This window comes from Vulpes lagopus, chromosome 4 (genome assembly GCF_018345385.1).
Source record: "Vulpes lagopus strain Blue_001 chromosome 4, ASM1834538v1, whole genome shotgun sequence".
Classification (NCBI taxonomy): Eukaryota; Metazoa; Chordata; class Mammalia; order Carnivora; family Canidae; genus Vulpes; species Vulpes lagopus.
The window spans coordinates 104417914-104430226 of record NC_054827.1 but is presented as its reverse complement, the minus strand read 5'-3'; positions in this window follow the sequence as shown (position 1 = coordinate 104430226).

Below are 12313 nucleotides of genomic sequence, written 5' to 3'. Positions count from 1 at the left end.
CAAGCCCAGCTCGCAGTGGGGCTCAGACCAAGTCAGACACAAAGGCATGAGCTGCTGGCAGATAAGGACACTAGCTCTCAGGAGCATGCATCCTCCCAGCATTGGAGTTAATGAGGCCACTGGTTCACTCCTATTCCTTTCCAGAGACTATCATGATCAATTTGCATGATGATTATGGGAAAAATTAAAACAGTATTCCCAAAGATCAAGTTAATAAGGCTTTTGAGACTTGGAGCTTCCTAGAGGAGAAAGGTATATTTTTCTCTGAAAGGAGGGCAAGCATTTGAGATTAGCTATAGTTTGGTTCAATGAAGCAATGGTAGATTCCGACAACCAATTTTTTCTTTATTCATAGCATCTTACACCTCGATGAGACCTCTCTCCCCTAAGAGCACGTAATAAGAGACACCTGGGTGGCTCTGTGGTTGAGTATCTGCCTTTGGCTCGGGTCATGATCCTGGGGTCCAGGATCAAGTTCCACATCAGGCTCCTTGCGGGGAACCTGCTTCTCCCTCTGCCCGTGTCTCTGCTTCTGTGTGTGTGTGTCTTTTATGAATAAACAAAATCCTTTTTTTTAAAGAGCATGTAACAAATTTAATACAGATTCAGAGGGAAGTAAGAAAGAGCAGGAGGAGAGGGTATCTGAATAAAGACAGGAAAAGTAATGCATTAGCGGAATACTCTTGTGGTTGAAAAGCCATTTGCTCCTCCTTTCTGTGAGAGATCCTACATTTCCTAGATTAGAACTAAAAGTCATTCATTTCTTTTTTTAACTTTTTTTAAAATTTTAATTCAATTTGCCAACATATAGTATAATACCCAGTGCTTATCCCACCTAGTGCCCTCCTCAGTGCCCGTCACCAATCACCCAGTCACCCCATCCCCCACCCACCTCCCCTTCCACATCCCTTTGTTTGTTTCCCAGAGTTAGGAGCCTCTCATAGTTTGTCTCCCTCTCTAATTTTTCCACTCAGTTTCGCTCCTTTCCCTTATAATCCCTTTCACTATTTCTTATGTTCCATATATGAGTGAAACCATATGATGATGGTCCTTCTTTGATTGACTTATTTCACTCAGCATAATAATACCCTCCAGTTCCATCCATGTCAAAGCAAATGGTGGATATTCATCCTTCCTGATGCTGAGTAATATTCCATTGTATATATAGACCACATACATCTTCTTTATCCATTCATCTGTTGAAGGACATCAAGGGTCCTTCCACAGTTTGACTATTGTGGATATTGCTGTTATTAACATTGGGGTGTAGGTGTCACAGCTTTTCACTATATCAGTATCTTTGGGGTAAATACCCAGTAGTGCAATTGCTGGGTCATAGGGCTGCTCTATTTTTAACTTCTTGAGGAACTTCTACACTGTTTTCCAGATTGGCTGTACCAGTTCACATTCCCACTAACAGTGCAAGAGGGAAGTCATTCATTTCTCATTTGATACTTCAAGCCCGCCTAAGAAAGAGACATCAACAGCGATGCCCCTCCCTCCTTAGAAGCCACAAATCTGTCCTTAGTGCCTCACTAAAGGCGAGCACCTCACATACAGAGCAATTCCTTGTTCCATTCAGTTTTTACCCTGTTCCTGTATTTTCTGTGAAACTAGATCCTGCTTTTTCGTTCTAAAGAGTCTTGCACTTTCTGCCCATAGAGAAAGCATGTAACCACCTTGGCAGCTGCCTTGAGGATGAAACCCATGAAAACAGTCCCCATTCTACTTTCCCTCTGACAGCATCTGCTCTTCATAGGCAGTCATGGTCAAAAGCTCAGCTGATTAAGGGGGAAATAAACAAGATCTACTTTCTTAAGATGTCTTTTCTCTGTATTACTGCAAAATGGGACAAAATAAAAATACAGAACAGGAAACTGTGCTGCTCTTTCATGCAGTATAGATTTTACTTTTAGCATCTAAGTTGTCTTTGTAGAATTAGCAACAAGAGAGGTAATTACACCAACAAATACTCTGTATCTCAACTAACTTTCCTTGCAAATAATTCTCAATGCCTCTGTTTCATCATGCTCACCTAATGGTGGGGAGTCCCATGTGTGTAAAGACATACACATCCTTCCTTAATAATTTGTGTTACTATTTCTCCATGCTTTTCCTGAATCCATGTTACTGTTGATACCCCATAGTTCCACCAAACAAACAAACAAACAAAAACAGAAAGACCCCACCTATAACAGTTTGTGTCCAGTAAACCCAGAAAGAATGAAATAATATATTCTTTCTCAACAATGGACTCTGAGGAAGAAACATTTTTAAGAAGACAAGAGGCTCAGTGTTTGAGCATCTGTCTTCAGGTCAGGGCGTGATCCTGTCCCGGGATCGAGTCCCACATCGGGCTCCCTGCATGGAGCCTGCTTCTCCTCCCTCTTCCTATGTCTCTGCCCTTCTCTTTGTGTGTCTCTCATGAATAAATAAAATCTTTAAAATTTTTTTTTTTTAAAAAGGACAAGAGGAGGGTCCCCTGAGTGGCACAGTCCATTAAGCATCCAAATTTTTGTTTCAGCCCAAGTCATGATCTCAGGGTCATGAGATTGAGCCTGGTGTCAAGCATTGCATTGGGCTCTATGCTCAGAACAGAGTCTGCTTGAGATTCTCTCTCTTTCTCCCCCTGATCCTGCTGTTTGTGCTCTCTCTTTCTCCCTAAAATAAATAAATAAATCTTTTTTAAAAAATATTTAAGGAGAGAGAGAAAGAAAGCACAAGGAGGGGGAGTGGCAGAGGGAGAAGCAGGTTCCTCAATGAGCAGGAAGCCCAATCTGGGGCTTAATGCAAGATAAATGAATCTTTAAAAGAAGAAGAAGGATCAAAAGACAAAAAAAAAGGGGGGAAGAAGAAGAAGGAAAAGGAGAAGGGAGGATACTGGTGTGGTGACTTTTTATATTTTACCTACAATTTATCCATTATGTCTTGCCAATGACAAAAGTCATTCTCAACACAGCAATGCCTGTAATAAATTGAGTTGAAAACATTTCCCAAGCACACACAATGTGCCCAGCACTGTGTAAAGCAAGATCCAGCTTCTACTGGGCCCAGCAGCTGGTGCTGGATACACCCACCTGGAGGGAAGGTGTCCTTTTTTATCATCTATCCCAAAGGGCACAGTTTTCTGATCACCGTATTTGACTGAGGTAGCTCAGGGCATAGGCATGTAGGAAGCTTGTGATTTAATAGTCGATTTAGTGGCAGGTGATATAAATTCCTCAAAAAGCAGTCTTTAGGGATCAAAGGCAAACAGTGAAGTGGCCAGTACCTCCCCTTTATAGTTTCTATATCTAGTCATTGGGGCAAGCATAAAGATGCTGTTATGTTCAATCCTCTTAACTCTATGAGGTTCATCTTCCAGATGGGGAAAACAAGGCCCAGAGAAGTGAATCAAGTTACCTCCTTAGCACCCAGTAGCTAATAAGTGACCCTAAGATCCTGTTTCCTGCCCCCCAAGTAGAAGAACTTAGAAGAAAGAAGGTGGGGAGGTCTGATTGGAACATGTGGTATTTAGCACTAATCTCTAATGCCCAGCACAACTCTTGGCACAATGTGCACTCTCAAGAAATCTTTCTTGAGCTGAACCTGGGAAGGAAGGCTGGAGAACCAAGATATTTTTGAGCATGTCTGGGAGGCACCTCAGGTGTCACAAAGAAGGAGGTGCTCGCTCTCAGGATGGCCTCCCTCACATGGCTGTAGGGCCCGCCCTCTTCCCTCACCCAATCCTCACTGTCCCAACATCATTCCAGGGGTCAGGGTCAGGGACTTTTCTTTCCAAGTCTCATGGACCAGTGGAAGTTCTGAGTGCTCACTGAAGTCTCCCCTCAAGCCCGCCAATTGGCCCTTCTTGTTCACTACCATACCTGTACAGAGAGACAGGAAACCCCTTGAGGAAAAAGCTTCCCATCCATCTTCCTGGTGGTCTTTCATTTCTTTGCCAATAAGGCGATCTGCTTCACAACACACTTCGATATATTTGACATCTGTCATAAAACCCAGGTCAGGCATATCTGTCTTCTGTTAAAATAAGCCATTCTACAGAGGCACTTCCTCTGTTGTTAAGGCCCCACCAGAAATAATTATTGACATATTGTCCACATGTCCAGCCAACCCTCTTAAGAGGAGCCATAAATTATGGGTCCTGGTTCCCCCCACTCCTGTGGAGAAACCAAGTAACACTTACAGGACCAGAAGGAGACACCATGATATTAAAACATGAATGGAAAGCTGTAGCTGAAGTGACTGGCTTGAAATGAATACTTTCCTTTAACATCTTTCAAAAGTTAGTGACTGTGGCAATACACAGCTGTTTCTTTGTGATGAGGCATAAATTTTCTCATAACACTTTATCCAGCTGATGCTTATGCACAGGCAGTGCAGAAGAAAGCAAATAGAAGTTTTCTGAGTGGCAGTGATTTCTCTCTAGACATCACATGGCTCAGTCTTTGGGGAAGTTCCTTATCAGGAAGATTTCAGACACTTAGACTCGGAGTGCAAACGTGGGAAAGAAGCACCATTCACTTCTGATTCTCGCTGCTCCTTTGAGAAGCACCCGTGGAAGGAGCAGGTCTAAGGTTCCCCCAAAGACCTGCCAGTTGGAAAACTTGTCACAAGATTAGTAAAATCACTACTATGCTCAAATGTGTTATAGTCCCTTTGAGCCTCTGTGGGCCAAGTACATACAGTAAAATATATACTGCTTCATCCTTGGGAAGAGAATGTGGGCATACATACCTCTCCCTGCTAATCAGGAAGGAAGAATAGAGATGACTTTTATGAAAGAAAGGGGACTCTAGAAACACACGTGCTAACTTTGCTGTATTTTTGTTGGAGGATTCCTTTTAGAAGATGCTTGCAAATGTGTCCCTGTGGAAATGATTGCCAGGGAAGTAACATGTTAGCAGTTCAGATGTGGCACACAGAACAAAACATGTTAGTCGAAACAAATGTTTTACAAAGGGAAAGAGGCATTTGTTGGGATAGATTAGGGTCAACTTGACCACGTGAGCAACCCAAATAGCTACTTGGTGGGCGTGTGTCTGGGAGCAGGGGTGTTGATGCATAACAAAGCAATACAAAGATTAAGAACTAGAAGTGCCCTTTTGTTGGGCCTACCAGGGTAGATAGACTTAAAAAACATCCAAAGATCCATCGGAAGAAACTATGTTCTTCCCACACCCAGAAGGATCTTTTAAGACCAGAGGAAATGTGTGCAGACAGGAGAGAAGCCCCCAGCTACCAACTAGTGGACACAAAAAATTAATATTTCTGGCTGGCAATGTTCTTTAAGGGTCCTTATTTTCCCCCAACTCTTGAACAGATGCCAGACATTTTTGTTTGCACACACACAACCTATTTGCTCCATGCTAAAATGAGAAATTGACTGTCTTGTTCAAACTGGGATAAATTGCTGAAAGAAATATAAGTGCTTAAGTGTCTTCTTCAGGATCAGGAAATCATCTATCATTTGGACTTTGAGTTGGAGCATTATAAAGAAGAAACTTGTTCTTTACGATTATGCTACTAAACTAGGAATAAAGATCGCTGTTGAGAGAGATGTTTTAGCAGTATCTGGATGAGAGATTAACTCTAGGAGAGGCAGAGGAAATCACCAATTTCCCCTTGTCCACCCCACTCAACTCAAACCACCCGAAACTGTCAGTGGATTTGAAATGAGAGGAAGCAGCTAATTTGATGACCAGGAAAAACACTGATGCTTAAGGATGTTGAGATAAGGGTAAGGTAACTGAGGTTTCTAACCATGAGCAGATCAGTTGCAGAAGTCAAAAAGCACCAGCAGTGCCAGCAGACTCAAAATGATCAGTCTTTAACATTCCATCAACACCACAGGTTTCCAAAGAGTAGTTTCTTATCTCAAGGAGGCATCCATGTCCCCACAAAAGTGGGAATTATACTTCTTTACCAGGGTTTGTCCCAGACAAGCATGTCAAGTGCTGGCCAAGACTTCCTAGCTTTTCAACAGACGAAGTAGCATCCATTTCCAAACTCAGTGAAGGGACTGTCATCTGTTGGTTGGTGACACGTTGCAGTGCTACAGTGTGAATGGTGGCTGAACAACAGGTATCCTGAGATGTGCAGAGAGCAGGAGCCTCTTACCCCTGCTTGCTTTCCCTTTCATGTGTAAAGGGCCTCCACGGGAGGACTTCACTGAGTTCGGTGCCAGTGATAATGGAATTCATGCCAGGAATGCTGTTCATTCTCCACTGCAACCACTGGGTGATTGACATCCTATAGAACTTTAGCACTTTTCACATCAAGGCCTTGTTGCTTACTTTGGGGTTGGAGAGGGGACCTATCCCACTGAATGCCATCTACACATAGCCCATGTCTTGTGGAAGAGTTAACCCAACTTTTCACCAGGTTTTGACATGTTGTCAGATGCCCCTATTTGGATGGAATTGGCAGCCCTTTCCATATGACTGAATATAAGACAACATATTGTTTCTCCTTGAGAAATGGCTCATTTCTGCTACGTGGACGAAGAGCTGGGTTCTGATCCCAGGGACCACTTTGGTGCTCGCTGCCCATGTGCAAAGAAGAAATGATCTCCTGTCCATAAATGATGACTTCTCTCATTTCAGCAATACCACTAACCCATAAAGGTCTGTGCCCAAACCCCCAGCCTGCCTCCTTCCATTTCTGCAATTGTGATTTTCTTTTCATCTCGTGCGGCACAGAAAGCAAATGACATGTGTTCAGGTTTTATGCTAACAAGGTCCTTCGCCTCATCTTGCTGATTTTTAAATGCCCTAAGACCACGTACTTCTACTGTGCTGTCTTCTCTGCCTAAGCCCAAATCCGTGCCCGTAGGTGAAGGATGACTGGATACTATTACCCCGATAGCTGATGATAATATTTCTACATCCCTTGTTAAGCTTCTTAAGTTACTTCTTCACTTTGGGAGTACTTAGCATATCTTTTTCTAAAAACCATACTCAGTGTGCCTTAGGTAAAGTAAGATTTGATAGGACGTTCACGGGAGATTATCTAGGACTAAGCCGCCAAGCGAACATCTCAGCCTCACTCAGCCGGGCTCTCCATAAGTGCACCTTAATAAACCTATCAGGGGTAAACTGGGTCACTTGATGTTGTTTCAGAACATCTGGAAAATAGTCATTGGGGTGGGGCGGGCTGTAAAAGCTCTTTGTGCGCGGGCTCAGGGGATAGAATGAAAACATGGATGTGACACATACCAAATGATTCTAAAACATCCACTTGTTTGTAAGTACCCCAACGACTCATTATCTGCTCTCACTTCAAATAAGAGGGGTTTGGCGAGGGCACGGAGTTCAGATGCATGTTATTCCTCCTGCACGAGCTTAAAATCCCTTTGCTGGCATTTTTAGGCCATTGGCAAGCTAACTGTGGCTGAAAGGAATACCCATTTTCCGTGCCTCCCCAGCGGGAGCTCTGCAGGACCAAAGGCAAGTAGAGGACCGAGGCCCTGGAAACAAGGAGGCCAAGAGTGACAGGCAGGTACCTGCAGGCAGAGACACTGAATTGCCTCTATTCAAATCTATTTCCAGGCGAACTGGAAACATGACCATGCATTACAAATGGCTAGCAAATTGCCCTTCCTAAGGCACCTCATTCATTGGCTGTGGTGCTTTTGTAAAGGTAGGGATGCAGACATTTCAGGAAAGAAAAGTCCTTCCTATAAAAAAAAAAAAAAAAAAAAAAAAAAAAAAGAAAAGTCCTTCCTTAAGTGTCTTGAATTCCAAGCGGGGGAATTTCTCAAGTGATTGAGGAATGTGGTTTATAGTTCTCACTTGCCTTAAAATATTAATTAAGAACCAAATGAGAGCTTTTCCTTAAGGGGTGCACTGTGAGTTGAGCTAGCTGGCCCTCAATGCTTTAGCCATATATTCAATCTCCGCCTTGATTAGCACAGGTGCAGGCTGTTCCTTCAAATTAAGACAATATCCTTATAGTGATGAACCATATTGGCCATCTATCTTCCTCTTGTGATCTGGCTCTCATTGAGCTAAAATGAGGCCATTTCTTCTGCCCGTGGCTGATTAAACACAGAGTAAATCCACATCTCCGAGGAGGCTCTAATGCTTCTCCACAGAGCCCGTGTCAGCCCTGCCCGCACCTGCAGGCTTCCCTCATAAACCGAAGCATCTGTTTCAGAGAGGTGGTATGTTTCTTTCATCCAGTGTATCACTGTGGTCAGACCCAGTGCAGCTCATTTGGTATGCAAGGCTGCCTACTGTGCAGCAGGTAACAAATGGTCCCCAAGGAAGTCTTGTTCTCATCAAGAGTGAAAAGGACACCACTTTGGACAAAAACCTGTGCCTTTGCTGGAAGTCTCCATAGCTCACAACCGATGGTCTTCTTTTAATAAAAACAGGTCAGAAAACACCAAGGGGAATCTCTGAGATAAGGCAATCTTGTATTCATTAATTCGTTTATTCTTTTTTTCATTCATTCAACAAATCCTCATTGTGTACTCCCTTAAATACTTAATTACCACTGTGAGGAGTATCCCAAAAAAGAAGGAGCTCTAGGAGTATATAAGAGGGGGCCTGATGTTTTTTGGCTTCAGGGAAGATTTCCCTGGGGAACTGATATTTGAGCCAAGACCTAAAGGACAAGAAAGAATAGTGAGTTAATAAAAAGATGAAAGAGTATTTTTCAGCCCAGGACACAGCATATTCAAAGGTCCTGGAGTGGAGGGGTAGCGCTTGGCCTATCTGAGCCCAGTGAAAAGGAGAATGTCCAAAGATAAGGCTGGTTACATGACAGGGATCAAATCAGGCAGGGCCTTGAGGCTGAGTTAAGGAATTAGAGTTTTATCTCAAAAGCTTGATTGTAACCAGTGGTTTGTAAGCAGGAAAGTAAAGTGATATCACTTCCTGTCTTTTATTGAGGAGGAGCAATGTTATTCTTTCCTTGCCAGGCACTGTATAGATTTGTCATTTATGGGCAGCCTGGGTGGCTCAGTGGTTTAGCACCTGCCGTCAGCCCAGGGTGTGATCCTGGGGACCCAGGATCGAGTCCTGCATCGGGCTCCCTGAATGGAGCCTGCTTCTCCCTCTGCCTGTATCTCTGTCTCTCTCTCTCTCTCTCTCTGTGTCTCTCATGAATAAATAAATAAAATATTTTTTAAAAGATTTGTCATTTATGATATCCAAAGTTTCCAGCATTCTTTCAAGGTGGGTATTTTTAGCCACCTTATAGGTAAAGAAACTGAGGTTCAGAGAGGGTAAGTGACTGGCCAAGATCACACCCAGGTCTGGTCCCATGCGGAGCCAGGTGCTGGCCAGGCCAACCTCATACCCAGGTTTTTTTCCCTTGCATCACACTGCCTTCCCACACATAGACTGAACATGTTATTGCTAAACATTTATGACATTTACGTAACATTACTTTTTCTGATTGTGATTTTGAGAGAATTTCCTATTTATTGATTGATAATGTTTTAATAATAATTAATATCTTCATGTAAATCATAATAGAATTAAAGATAGAATAGACTCACCGTATCTCTTAAGAAAGGAATCCTGATGTCAAGGTCATCATTAGGGAACAGCTAAAAGCTAAAGACCTGGAATTAGATTGAACTGGGTTTAAATCCCAGCTTGTCTGGTTATTGACAGTGTGATCTAGAACAGGTGGATGAAAATGCTGAGGCTCAGTTTCATCCTCAATCAATTGATAAATTATCACCACATTCACTTGGTGGTTGTGTTAAATAAGATAGTTAATCAAACCAACCTTCCAAGTTTCTGAGACACTCCATCCACAGTAGCCACTATCACAACCACCCCTACCATTGTCATATTATACATTATCATTAGTGTTGTCATTGGCAGCATCATCATGGTTAGTTAACTAATTTACCACATTAGTGGACCATTGAACACCCCACCTCTTTCTCCTAGTATGTGCTTTTGGGCCAGTTGCAAGGATATTGCTCATTCTCCTGCTCTAACGTTATTGAAAAGAAGGTGCCCTAATCCCTGGCAGATAGCTGAAGACCAAGTCTAACTGAGAAGCCAAGCAGCAATTAAATTTAATAATGTTGGGAACAACACAAAGGGATTCCAAAAAAAAAATGAAACAACTTTGCAAAAGGAGATACTTGATGGAGATATGTAGATATGGGGCATTTAAAATGTAAGTCCCTTTTTAAATAAATAGCTATAATGGATAGAAGGACTCTGTTCTTGAGAACTGCTTGTCTTGAGAGATCTTTTAAATTATGCAAGGCATCAAATGGATCATTTTTCACCATGAACAAAGAGTTTACATAAAATGTTATATAAACAGCACATAAATGCTTATATATGTGATGCAAGTTTGCTCTCAAAGGATCTCAAATATCTAAATCCAGAAAGACATCTGGGCAAAGCCATATGCTGCCTTGATGGTTACCTAACACCACACCACTCTTGACATGGTAGGCAGGTTTACATAGCAGTTTCACAAAAATTACTTTTTAAATATAACAATGCCAGCAAAGCCACTTGTCCAGTGCTTGGCACACATGCAGCCTTTTATAGATGTTAGCTATTTCAATAATAAAGCAAAAATACTTCAGATTGAACAACCTTCCCATCCCCTTTTCTTTACTGAGATACAATTGATCTATAACATTTTGTAAGTTTAAGGTGTGCTACATGATGATTTGATATACATACATTTTGCAAAATGATTACCACAATAGGGCTAGCGAACACCTCCTCATCACCTCACATAATTACCTTGCTTCGGGGGAAGGGAACATTTAATATCTATCTAAATCTCAAGTACATAATACAGTGTTGTTAACTATAGTCACCATGTTGTACGTTAGATTCCCAGAGGTCATTCCTCTTATAATTGGGAATTAATATCTTTTGACCAACATCACCCCATTTCTCCCAGCCCTGAGCCCCTGGCAACCATCATTCTAACTCTGTCTCTATGAGTTTTGGCTTTTTTAGCTTCCACGTATAAACAAGATCAGACAATATTTGTTTTTCTCATCTAATTTATTTCACTTAAAACAATGCACTCAATGTCCATCCATGCTGTCTAGAATGGTAGGATTTCCTTCTTTCTCATGGCTAAGTAATATTTATACAACTGTATTATTTCTATTTTTGTACACTAGATTCCAGAAATGTGTGTGTGTGTGTGTGTGTGTGTGTGTATATATATATATATATATATATATATATATATATATATATATATATATATGGGATCCCTGGGTGGCGCAGCGGTTTGGCGCCTGCCTTTGGCCCAGGGCGCGATCCTGGAGACCCAGGATCGAATCCCACGTCGGGCTCCCGGTGCATGGAGCCTGCTTCTCCCTCTGCCTGTGTCTCTGCCTCTCTCTCTCTCTCTGTGACTATCATAAATAAATAAAAATTAAAATAAAAAAAATATATATATATATACATATATATATATACACATCACAACATCTTTATCCATTCATCCATAGACAGACACTTAGGATGCTTCCCTGTGTCTCTGCTGTTGTGAATAATACTGTGTTGAACACTGGAGTGCAGACATCTCACTGAGATCCTGATTCCATTCCCTTTGGATATATGCCCAGAAGTGGGATTTGTGGATCATAGGATAGTCTATTTTTTATTTTTTAGAGGAGTATCCAAACTGTTTTCCTTTTATTTTAATTTTATTTATTTAATTAACAGAAAGAGAGAATGAGAGCACAAGCAAGGGGAGTGGCGGGCAGAGGGAAAGGGAGAAGCAGGATCCCCATGGAGCAGGGAGCCCAATGCAGGGCTTGATCCCAGGACCCTGGGATCGACCTGAGTGGAAGGCAGACACTTAGCTGACTGAGCCACCCAGGTGCCCCTCCGAACTGTTGTCCATAATGTTTCTGCCACCTAATGTTTCCACCAACAGTGCAGGAGAGTGCCCTTTTCTCCATTTGTTCACCAACATTTGTCACCTCTTGTCTTTTTAATAACAGCCCTTCTAGTAGGTGTGAGGTTATATCATTATGATTCTGATTTCCATCTCCCTAATAATTAGTGATGTGTAGCACCTTTCAATGTACCTGCCAGCCATTTGTATGGCTTTTTTGAAAAAAAAATGTCAATTTAGGTCTTTTACCTGTTTTTCAATCAGAATGTTTGGTTTTCTGCTATTGAGCTTTATGAGTTTCCTAAATATTTTGGATACTAATTCCTTATCAGTTATATGGTTTGCAAATATTTTCTCCCCTTCCAAATGTTGCCTTTTCATTTTTTTTTATTGTTTTATTGATGTACAGAAGACCTTTCATTTGAAATAGTCCCACTTCATTGCTGCTTTTGTTGTGTGT